The sequence below is a fragment of the Galeopterus variegatus genome, unplaced genomic scaffold, assembly GCF_000696425.1.
Source record: "Galeopterus variegatus unplaced genomic scaffold, G_variegatus-3.0.2 Scaffold4793, whole genome shotgun sequence".
In the NCBI taxonomy this organism is placed as follows: Eukaryota; Metazoa; Chordata; class Mammalia; order Dermoptera; family Cynocephalidae; genus Galeopterus; species Galeopterus variegatus.
Genome location: NW_007730904.1, coordinates 16,915 through 26,600, shown reverse-complemented (window position 1 = coordinate 26,600; position 9,686 = coordinate 16,915). Strand labels below are relative to the sequence as shown.

General features: G+C 32.8%; 1 protein-coding gene across 1 annotated transcript in view; it reads right to left on the bottom strand.

The window, feature by feature from the left end:
• The window catches only part of LOC103603793 (isoprenoid synthase domain-containing protein-like), a gene marked incomplete at its 3' end in the record, with an annotated part of 87,411 nt that overhangs the window by 70,421 nt on the left and 7,304 nt on the right, over positions 1-9,686 (bottom strand). The window contains exon 2 of the mRNA XM_008588371.1: positions 7,384-7,429. The remainder of the gene's footprint in view (positions 1-7,383; positions 7,430-9,686) is intronic.

Here is a 9,686-nt window from a genome sequence, read left to right as displayed (position 1 = left end):
GGGAAATTATTTGCAGGCAGATTTTATTAAAAAGGTGTTTAAAATTATTGGATCTTAACCATATTTTTAAATGAGTCACTGAATACAGAATGAAGTATCCTACCTTAGAACTAAAAGCAGGTGTGTGACATCTTGTTTCCTGCACGTTTTTACATGTAAATATAAGCATGTTACTGTTTTAAAGTAAATGGTACTATTTTATTTTACTTTTCAAAATATATATTTCTCAGTTGAGAGAAATAAATTTGAAGGAAATTCAATTTACTAAAGTTAGTGTCCCACAAGGAAATTTACAAAATGTACTGTATTATCGCTTTGAGCATAAACGTTATGTTTGGGTTTCTTACTGTTTTTTTTTGGATTTTTTTATTACCTACATCAGAGTAAACTGTAAGTGGCTGGGCTTTTGTCTGTTATAAAGTCGTTTTTAGTTGGTTACTTAATGCCTCACTGTGGCCTTCAAAGTTTTTGAAAATGACAGATTTACTTGCTTATGCTTGAATTACTATTTCACTGATGACAAATTAAGAAAATTATAAAACTAAACAAACAAGTGAACTCTACTTTCTCTAATCTTGACCCAAATATTGAACTTCCCAATTTACATCATTTTTTTACAATAAGATTTCAAGAAAACCCAACTGCTCTTAAATCATATTGCAGCCTGTTCTTACTAATCAAAGCTTGACGCAAATGTTCTTACAGATTCTCAGTCTGTAAGATTCTATTTTCAAAAGAGTGAGGAACAAAAACTTATGTACAAAGAAGTTGTGGTATTAATGTGAAAATCTGGAAAAATTAAGTATTATAGTCAAAAGCCAGAAGCACAAAATATTAGGGTTTTTACACAAATCTTAGCTGTCACTTTGCATCATCCAAAAAAAAACATGTTTAATAACATAAACTTAAAGCTCCTCATCTTTTTGACTTGCTTCAAAAGAGCCAAAACTATTTTGCACCTAAAACACCATGATTTTAAGCAAAATGTTAAAGGATCACTGAGAAATTTAGGCACTAAGTTTCTTCATATGCATAAAACACAAACTCCAACACAGTGAGTCTTCCTAATTCTCCGTGATATCAAATCAAATATATTCACGTTATTTTATTTTATTCCTTTCAGTCAGAGCCAACTTCAAAGCATATTTAGCTACTTTCAATGAATAAGCAACGTATAAGGATCCTAGTGCTTTCTTACCAGTATAATTTTTAAAAATAATATGAAACAAAAAAAGCAGGCATAAGAGGACTTATAGCTTGAGTGTTCCTAAATACAGTACTTACTGTTGAAAGAAATCTAACTGTATCACTGATATTCAAAATATTTTTCTGAATAAAATGTAAATGTCTGAACCAATAAATTTCTCTAAGTCATTTAATTTCCTTTGAAATAAAGCGATCATAAATGCTTAAAAAATTAACAATACACAATGACTGGGGAAAAGACATGAAATCTTATATGAACATCAACATTAATTTTAACTAATATTAATTAAAGCCAGTTAAAAACTGAGATGATTTTCAATTTTAACTATTTTATTTTTCTATTTTTATGTAAGCCACCATATGAAAAGCGTCACCATGGGGCAGTTTTATAGCACGAGCTTACTGGAGTTTGTGCAAATATAACCAGGAAAGAATAAGATAAAATTATTTTTAAAATACACTTTAGCCACAAAATTAAATACATTAAAAGGCTGATGAAGGATGGTGGTAGAAAATAAATGCAATCATTTATTTAGAAATTTCTTTGGGCTTTTCTTAGAAAATTTTAGAATATTGACCCTCTTGCCAGGATATGGTTAGCAGCATATTAAATCAAGTGTGGGTTGGGACTGTTTGTAGGGCTTATGTAAATCTACATAAAGCATGTTACCACAGGCATCTGTTACCACTTAAATAGTTTGAGTTCGTCTCAGCATGCAGAGCAGGCTTGGGTGGGCTCAACCAGCTTGTGTGACAAAAGTACAATACTTCTTTGTTAAGTGGATGTTTACAAACTTATCCATCAGCCCAATGTCTTGTTGCACCAATTAATCACACTATTCCCTACAAAAGTTTCTGTTTTAAATTTCACTCACAGTAGAAGCCTGAAAGAGTTAAACAGTAAAGAACAATGAAGGGGGCAGGGAGGGGGAAGGAGGAATCAGTAAAGGGACATGAAAATCAACTACACTGTATACTGATAAATGTAAAAATAAATTAAAAAAATAAAAAATAAAGAACAATGACCAAATTCAACTCTCTACCTTATAAGAAGGAATATTAAGAATTTGTTGTTTTGTATAGTTACAACAGTACATTTGCAATTGACTACATATTTTAAGACTGTGTTCCAGATGTGTTTGCTATTACCAAATAGATCATCATAATGGAAGTCCACATAAAAAATGAGAATTATCCAACAAAATAAGATAAAAACCAGATTTGGAGACTTGCTATATACAAGGGTAATTCAAAAAGTTTGTGAAAAAATAGTATTAAAAGATAATACAAATCTTTCCATGAACATTTTGAAGTACACTTGTAACACAATTTGGGGATTCTAGTAAAAGCTTACGTGAAGTTAGCAAACAAGTCAAGTACTCATGAAATAAGATCATTTGTTTCTCCTAACAAGAAAATTCCCAAACTAAACCAAAGATGTTGACTTCAACATAAATTAAGATGGACCAAAACACACATGGTATTCAGGTGACAAGTAAATTTGAGAGTACAAAATGTTCTTGCAAGACATGAGACATGATATCTATCCAAAAAATGTTTTATAGACTCTGAAAAAAACTAAATACACAAGAAGATAGTAACATCAGAATGTAATTTGTTAACCAGCAATAATTGGTATTCAAGGAAAAACGAAGCTCAGGAAGGATAAACTACAGAATACAAAGCACTCCCATCACAGTATGAAAGAAAATTCCATTCTAGAAGAGAGAAAACTGTTATGTCTAAATAACAAACATTAAACTACCAGAATGATAAAAAAAAAGAAAAAAAAATTAAATAGTACCAAACCAATCATTTAAAACTATTATTCTGATTTTGAATTTTTATTCTTTTCCTGGGCATTTCTAGAAACCTGTTATTTCAATATTATATATTTTCACACACCTGTGTTGCCAGCAAATGCTCTCTAGAAGACTATATATGCTTAGGAAAACACTGGGAGATAGAAAATGATCATAAAATTGAGACTGAAGGAGTTTTTTTGTTTGTTTTGTTTTGTTTTATTTTTTAAATCAGGCCAGCTGATGGCCCAGTTTTGCACCCAAAGGAATTACAGCTAGGCAGGTTGAATTTTAGAATCACTGGTGTTCCCACCAAGAGAGAGAGATTCAATCTAGTATCCACTTTAGTAGCCAGCACAAGGAACTGCATGATTCAGAGGTACAAAATGGCCATATCCCTGAGTTTAAATTGTGGATCTTGCTCTGACTAACCGTGACCCAGAGTAAAGTATCTAAGCTAAGTGTCTCAGTTTTCCCACCAGCAAAATGGGAGCAATAGTATCTGTTTTACAACATTATTTCAAAGAATAAATGAGATAACATATATAAGGCACCTAGCATGACTGTTCAGTATCCAAGCCATTGTTTTAAATCTTGACAAAAGAACTCTGAATTATTATACAATTTCTATGTTTAAAAGAAAAAAGATGTATGATATATTGGATCCCAACATGCATCTGTTGGAATCAGGTAGAGTGGAAATGTGGGAGAAAAGGGCCATATATTCCAATAACTTAAAGCACTTAGACTCTAAGGAAAATAAAATGTAGCTGTACCCATTAACATATCACACAATTCAGCTCAACTCAATGTTAGAGGATACAAAAATAAATAGGCATTCTTCCCATCTTCATTGAATCGCAATCTAAAACAGGTTCACACCACATTATGGGCAATGCTGAAATCCAAAAAGTTCTTTAAAACCTAAATAAATATAAATAAATAAATGCTTTCATATATGATTTTGGTGGCAAAATCACTCCTGAACTTGCACTGGCGAGAAGCTCTATAGTCTTTATTATCACATTCAGCATAAACATTTATGCACCATAAGTTTCATTTTGTAGTGAGGTGCCAAATCTCACTCGGGATGTGATGTATTATATGATGTATTGCAGTAGCTTCTGAAAGTACAAAGTATTCCAAATTCTGAAACACATGTAGCCCGAAGGTTTTAGGCAAGGGGATCTGAACAATCTCTACTTAAGGGAAAAACAACAGAGAATAGATATATACAATGAAAGGTAAACTGCCTAAGGTAGAGACTTGTAGTTAAGAATTTATTTTCTACCCTTCTCAAGTCAGTATTTGCTTTAGAAACCTTGAATATCCTATAATATGAAAACAGTAACACATTGTACATTACTAAGTTCTTGGAGAAGAGATAAAGAAATATACATAAAATGCTTCAAACAATACCCAGCACAAAGTAAGTGCCCAATAAATGCTGGGTAATAGTAGTAGAAGTGCCTAGAAAAATACTTTGAACATTTACTAGTTATAAAGGATAACTATGTGTCAATGTGGCTGGTCTAAGGGATGCCCCAATAGCTGGTAAACATTATTTCTACGTGTGTCTGTGAGGGTGTTTCCATAAGAAACCAACATTTGAATGTGTAAACCTAACTATGTGTCAATGTGGCTGGTCTAAGGGATGCCCCAATAGCTGGTAAACATTATTTCTAGGTGTGTCTGTGAGGGTGTTTCCATAAGAAACCAACATTTGAATGTGTAGACGGAGTAAAGATTGCCCTCACCAATGTGGCTGGGCATCATCTAATCCATTGAAGCCCTGAATAGAACAAATAGGCAGAGGAAGGGCAAGTTCTTTTCTGGAGCTGGGACATTCATCTTCTCCTGCCCTTGAAGATTGGCACTGTTGGTTCTCAGGTCTTTGGACTCAGACTGGAACTTATACCATTTGTTCCACTGGTTCTCAGGCCTTTGGGTTTGGGTGGAACCATATCACCAGCTTCCCTGGGCCTCCAGCTTGCAGATGGAAGATCATGGGACTTAGCTGCTATAATTATATGAGCCAATCCTTCATAATAAATCTCTTTTTATGTATCTGTATCTATGTATATCCTACTGGTTCTGTTTCTCTGGATAACCCTAACACATAGGATAGTATGCTATATACTACATTTTAAAATTTAGTTTTTTAAAAAATCCAAGAATTTTATTTTTCCCATGCCCAGAGAGGTATTTCTACTATCAGAGACAGTATTAGAAGAATTCATGAAGCCAACGGGTAATCTCAGGTGAGCAAACATTTGGGGCTGGTAGAGCACAGTAAGACTTCAAGTTCTTAATTCAATAACGATATTATTTAGAGAGAAATGACCTGTGTGAGCCTGTGAAAGGCAACCTAAAGGAATGCTTCTGGAATTTAATGCACACACACACTAGTCAAAGTTTTTGTTTAAAATGCAGATTCTGATTGAATGGGGTGGAGCCAGAGATCCTACTTTCAAGTTCTCAGGTGATCACTATGCTGCAGATCTAAGGATAAACACAGAGAAGAGAAGGGCCTGACAGCAGAGGTCCACTAAGTGTACCAGCAGCATCGGAATCTCGTGGGAAGTTATCAGAAATATGAATTCTACAAGATAAGAAAACTCTTGGAGTTCATTCACCTATATCTGCTATTTACATCCAGCCTGTTAGATTATTTCCCTTGAGAATAAAAGAACACTTTAAAAAATATTTTTTAAATAAAAGTAGCATGCTAGAACCTGTTACCTAAACAAGAAAAACAATTTCTCTCTGCAAACGAATTCCAAAGTTACAGTCTTTGCAATCACACTTAAAATGCAGCAACATTACAAGAAGCCTTCTCTGATAATATGTAGGCAAAGTATTGCAATTTGTAGAATCCTTCATTGAACTACTTATTGTTCACAAAAGAAATGATTTCCACTTTACCTAAGTAATACAGATATGACTTTGTAAAGAAAACAAACTGATTTTTATATTTCCTTGTGCTGAGAATGTAACCAACCACATTCCGGTTAAGCCAACTTCTCCAGAGTAATGTTTACATATTGCCTGGTTCATATGTAAATATGTCAACATTTTGATTTATAGCTATAGATGATCTGTTTACATACACAGATACACAAATTACAGCACATTAATGGCTTGAAACAAAATATGCTTGAAGGATAAAGAACTTGAGGTTAAACTGCAAATACAGTGTCATGATCAGAGAAAAGATTTCAGTTTTCTGAATGTGAAGACAATTGATTGTTAAATAGGTTTTCCCAAATTTTTTAAATAAACAGATGCATTCAGAATTCAGATTCAGTACTTTCTCTTTACTTCAATAAAAATTTATGTTTACAAGTTCACTTATCAAAACCTGAGCACACAGTTCTACCAATAATCTATTTTCGAAGAAGTCAGTTACTAACATACTAGAAAGCACTACATTCTTTTCAGAATTGGTGTGGACATGTTTAACCTTGCAAAGACTACATATTTAAAATGGTGGTTACCCAATAGGGACAATTTTGTCCCTTAGGGGACTTTTGGCAATGTCAGGTGATGTCTTTGATTGTCACATCCAGGAGGAGGAGAGGGAGGGAAGGGTGCTTCTGGCACCTAGTGAGTAGAGGCCAGGCACGCTGCTAAATAACCTGCAATGTATAAAACAGTCCTCACAGCAAAGAATTATATGGCCTAAAATGCCAAGATAGTGCCTTGGTTAAAAAACCGGATTTAAACGATAGAGATTACGAAAATACAGAATGAGTATCCCCTGTGTATCATGATTACATTTCTAGCACAATGTTAAGCACAATAATAAATACTTGGTTGTTAAATAAACTACCTCTGTATAGCTGGGATCTTAGAGTCATATAGATGCAAAAGAACAAGAAAGGAGTTATCGTGCATGTGATATCTAGAAAACAAAATTACCATCATTGCCATAATCAAAAAGGAATTATCTAGTCCAATTTCTCTAATTTGGGAAAACAATGTTTCTCATATGGAAAATGCTATCTCATATATTGATATGACAGTCTTAAGGGGAGGGGACAGTCCTCTTAATAGTAAAAATGAAATAATACCTTTATAAATTTATTAAAAATATCAGTTTTATTGCTTTCCTTCTAATAGTATCAATGTCTCCTACTTTCCTCAAAGTAATAAAGTATTTTGTTTATAAAAATTAAAACCAATATAACATAAGTGATATTTCAAGCAGGAAACAAAATAAAATGTAATTATTTTCAAAAAATAAATCAGAGACCTCAGTGGCCTACAGGCATTTATACTGCTGAGATTGCTGGGATTTAAACTGTCATGAGAAATTCTGAACTGGTTTACATTTTTGAAACACAAGAACTGACAGCCACAAGGCCAAACATACCCTTAATAATCGATTCAGCCGCATACAGATCTCGTTTGTAGGTCACCTAAAGGACAGATAAACCTCATTAAACTTAACGCAGCAGGAAGGAATGTGAAAACAATAAAATAATGCCCCCAAGGAAACTCTTGATTATGGAGAAACTATAAAAACATAATAATGAAAAGTTTAAGTTAGAATAGCATCAGCAAATTCACATAAAATATATTTCTACAAATGGCTAAAAATTTGTTTTTAAATCTTTGAATACGGTGTTATGTGAAGTGGTTACTAAAATGTTATTAATATAACTGAAGTAGTATAATCAAAGAAAATGTGGTAGTGTTTAAATAGAAGTGTTAACATTACTGTTTAAAAGTAAGGTTTTATATTGGAAGGAAGAGAGAGAGAAAATTTCCATAAAACGAAAGCCAACAAGTTGTGTTCTTAGTTGAAATGAGATAATTCTCAAAAATTGATTCACATTAAGAGGAACTTCCTCCTGAATTGAGTATACACATAAGTATCTAGATAAGATTCACCTTATAAGATCATTATTAAAACGTGGCTCCAATAGAAAGCTAATAGAGTACCACTGTGTGCCTAAGAACAAGGATGATCTTTTCTTAGAAATATACAGCCTCCTCATAATTGTAATCTGTTCCTTGTAATGTAACCTGCCATGATATGTGTTTGTCCTATTACAGATACTTCCCAGATTCCATCAGTGAGCTCAGGTACAGAACACCTAAATGCACTGCACTGCAGAAATAGTTCCCCGATATCACAGAACCGAAAGATGTAGCAAATAATTAAAAGCTCATCATTCAAGTACCCAAATGATTATGGTGTAAATTTTTCTAAAAGCCCATTTGGAAGAATGCTGACCTCATTAATACCTTATCATGCCAACAGATGGAACTTCTTCCCTCTAGATTAGCCCATAACTGGTTTATTACAGAAACTTTGTTCAACTCAAGTAGGCCAATGCACTTCCATCCAAAATAGATTTCCCTGCTATGCCTTTATCCTGGCAGGTAAATCCTAGACCAAAACTCTACCTTAGTCTACAGAATTAAGGTAGCAGCTAACCTGGTAAAATGAGATGAAAAGCTGTTCAAGCATTCAACCTATCTATTCAAATCAAATGTGGCATCGTATTCTCTCTAAAACAAGTGCATGACAACCTGAACTAGTGACTCCCAGTAGTTATTGATCCACAATTCTATTATCTGGGGAAAAAATAATAGAAAACAGACATTTATAGGTTGATGCTATGCATTTTACCAACCTGAAGAAGATATTGATCTCGTTCATTCATTCAACAAATAGTTATCGAATAACTACCATGTTCTAGGTCCTGTGCTATGTGCTGGGAATAAAGTAATGAAAAGAGTGAGAAAAATTTTTAACCTGTGAACACTACATTTTAGTCAAGAAATTTTTCTTGCAGAATTATTTTTTTTTTCTTTTTTTCTTGAAAATCCAAAATTAACTAGATATGTGAAATCAGGTCTCATTAATATCTGCAATTTAATTGAGAAAGTAATTTTCTCTATAATTATAGTCTGCTGTGTAGGGTAAACTTAGAACAGAAATTGAGGGAGAAGAAGCCAAATTACTATAATTCATTTTCAACTCTGCAATTTAATTGAGAAAGTAATTTTCTCTATAATTATAGTCTGCTGTGTAGGGTAAACTCAGAACAGAAATTGAGGGAGAAGAGGCCAAATTACTATAATTCATTTTCTATTCTGTCCTGCTTTCTTTGAGGAGTAAAACTGCATTGTAAGTTAAAATAGAGTAATTTATAAAAGGAATTTTTTTCAAACAGATCTTGATAATGGATACTTAAATATACAGAAAAATTCTCAAATACTAATACGACTTTTCTAGAATACTTGGAGGACTTAACTTTTGCATTGGAATCAGTCTCATAAGTATAACAGATGTTTTTATTACCTAAAGGTATTTTTCTCCTCTAATGTTAAATATTTAACTGTATAAACAAGAAAAACAGACTGCTACTTTTATTATTTATTTTTCTGTCTACTTTGTGGTATAGGCTGTGGATAGCTACTATATATGGATTAGGGCTTTTTTGATTTTTATTAAGATTTTCTACATAAAGCCTTGTTAATATCTCAACCACACTTCCAAAATACTGATTTAATAAAAATAAACTACAGAAAATATTTCTGATAAACTTTTAAAGTATTTTTTTAAAGAACAGCCTTATTATTTTTACTAAATAAAACAGTTGCCATACTTCAAAGGAAAACTTTGCTGGAAAATGTTGCAATTCTAAATTGATGAGTTATTCA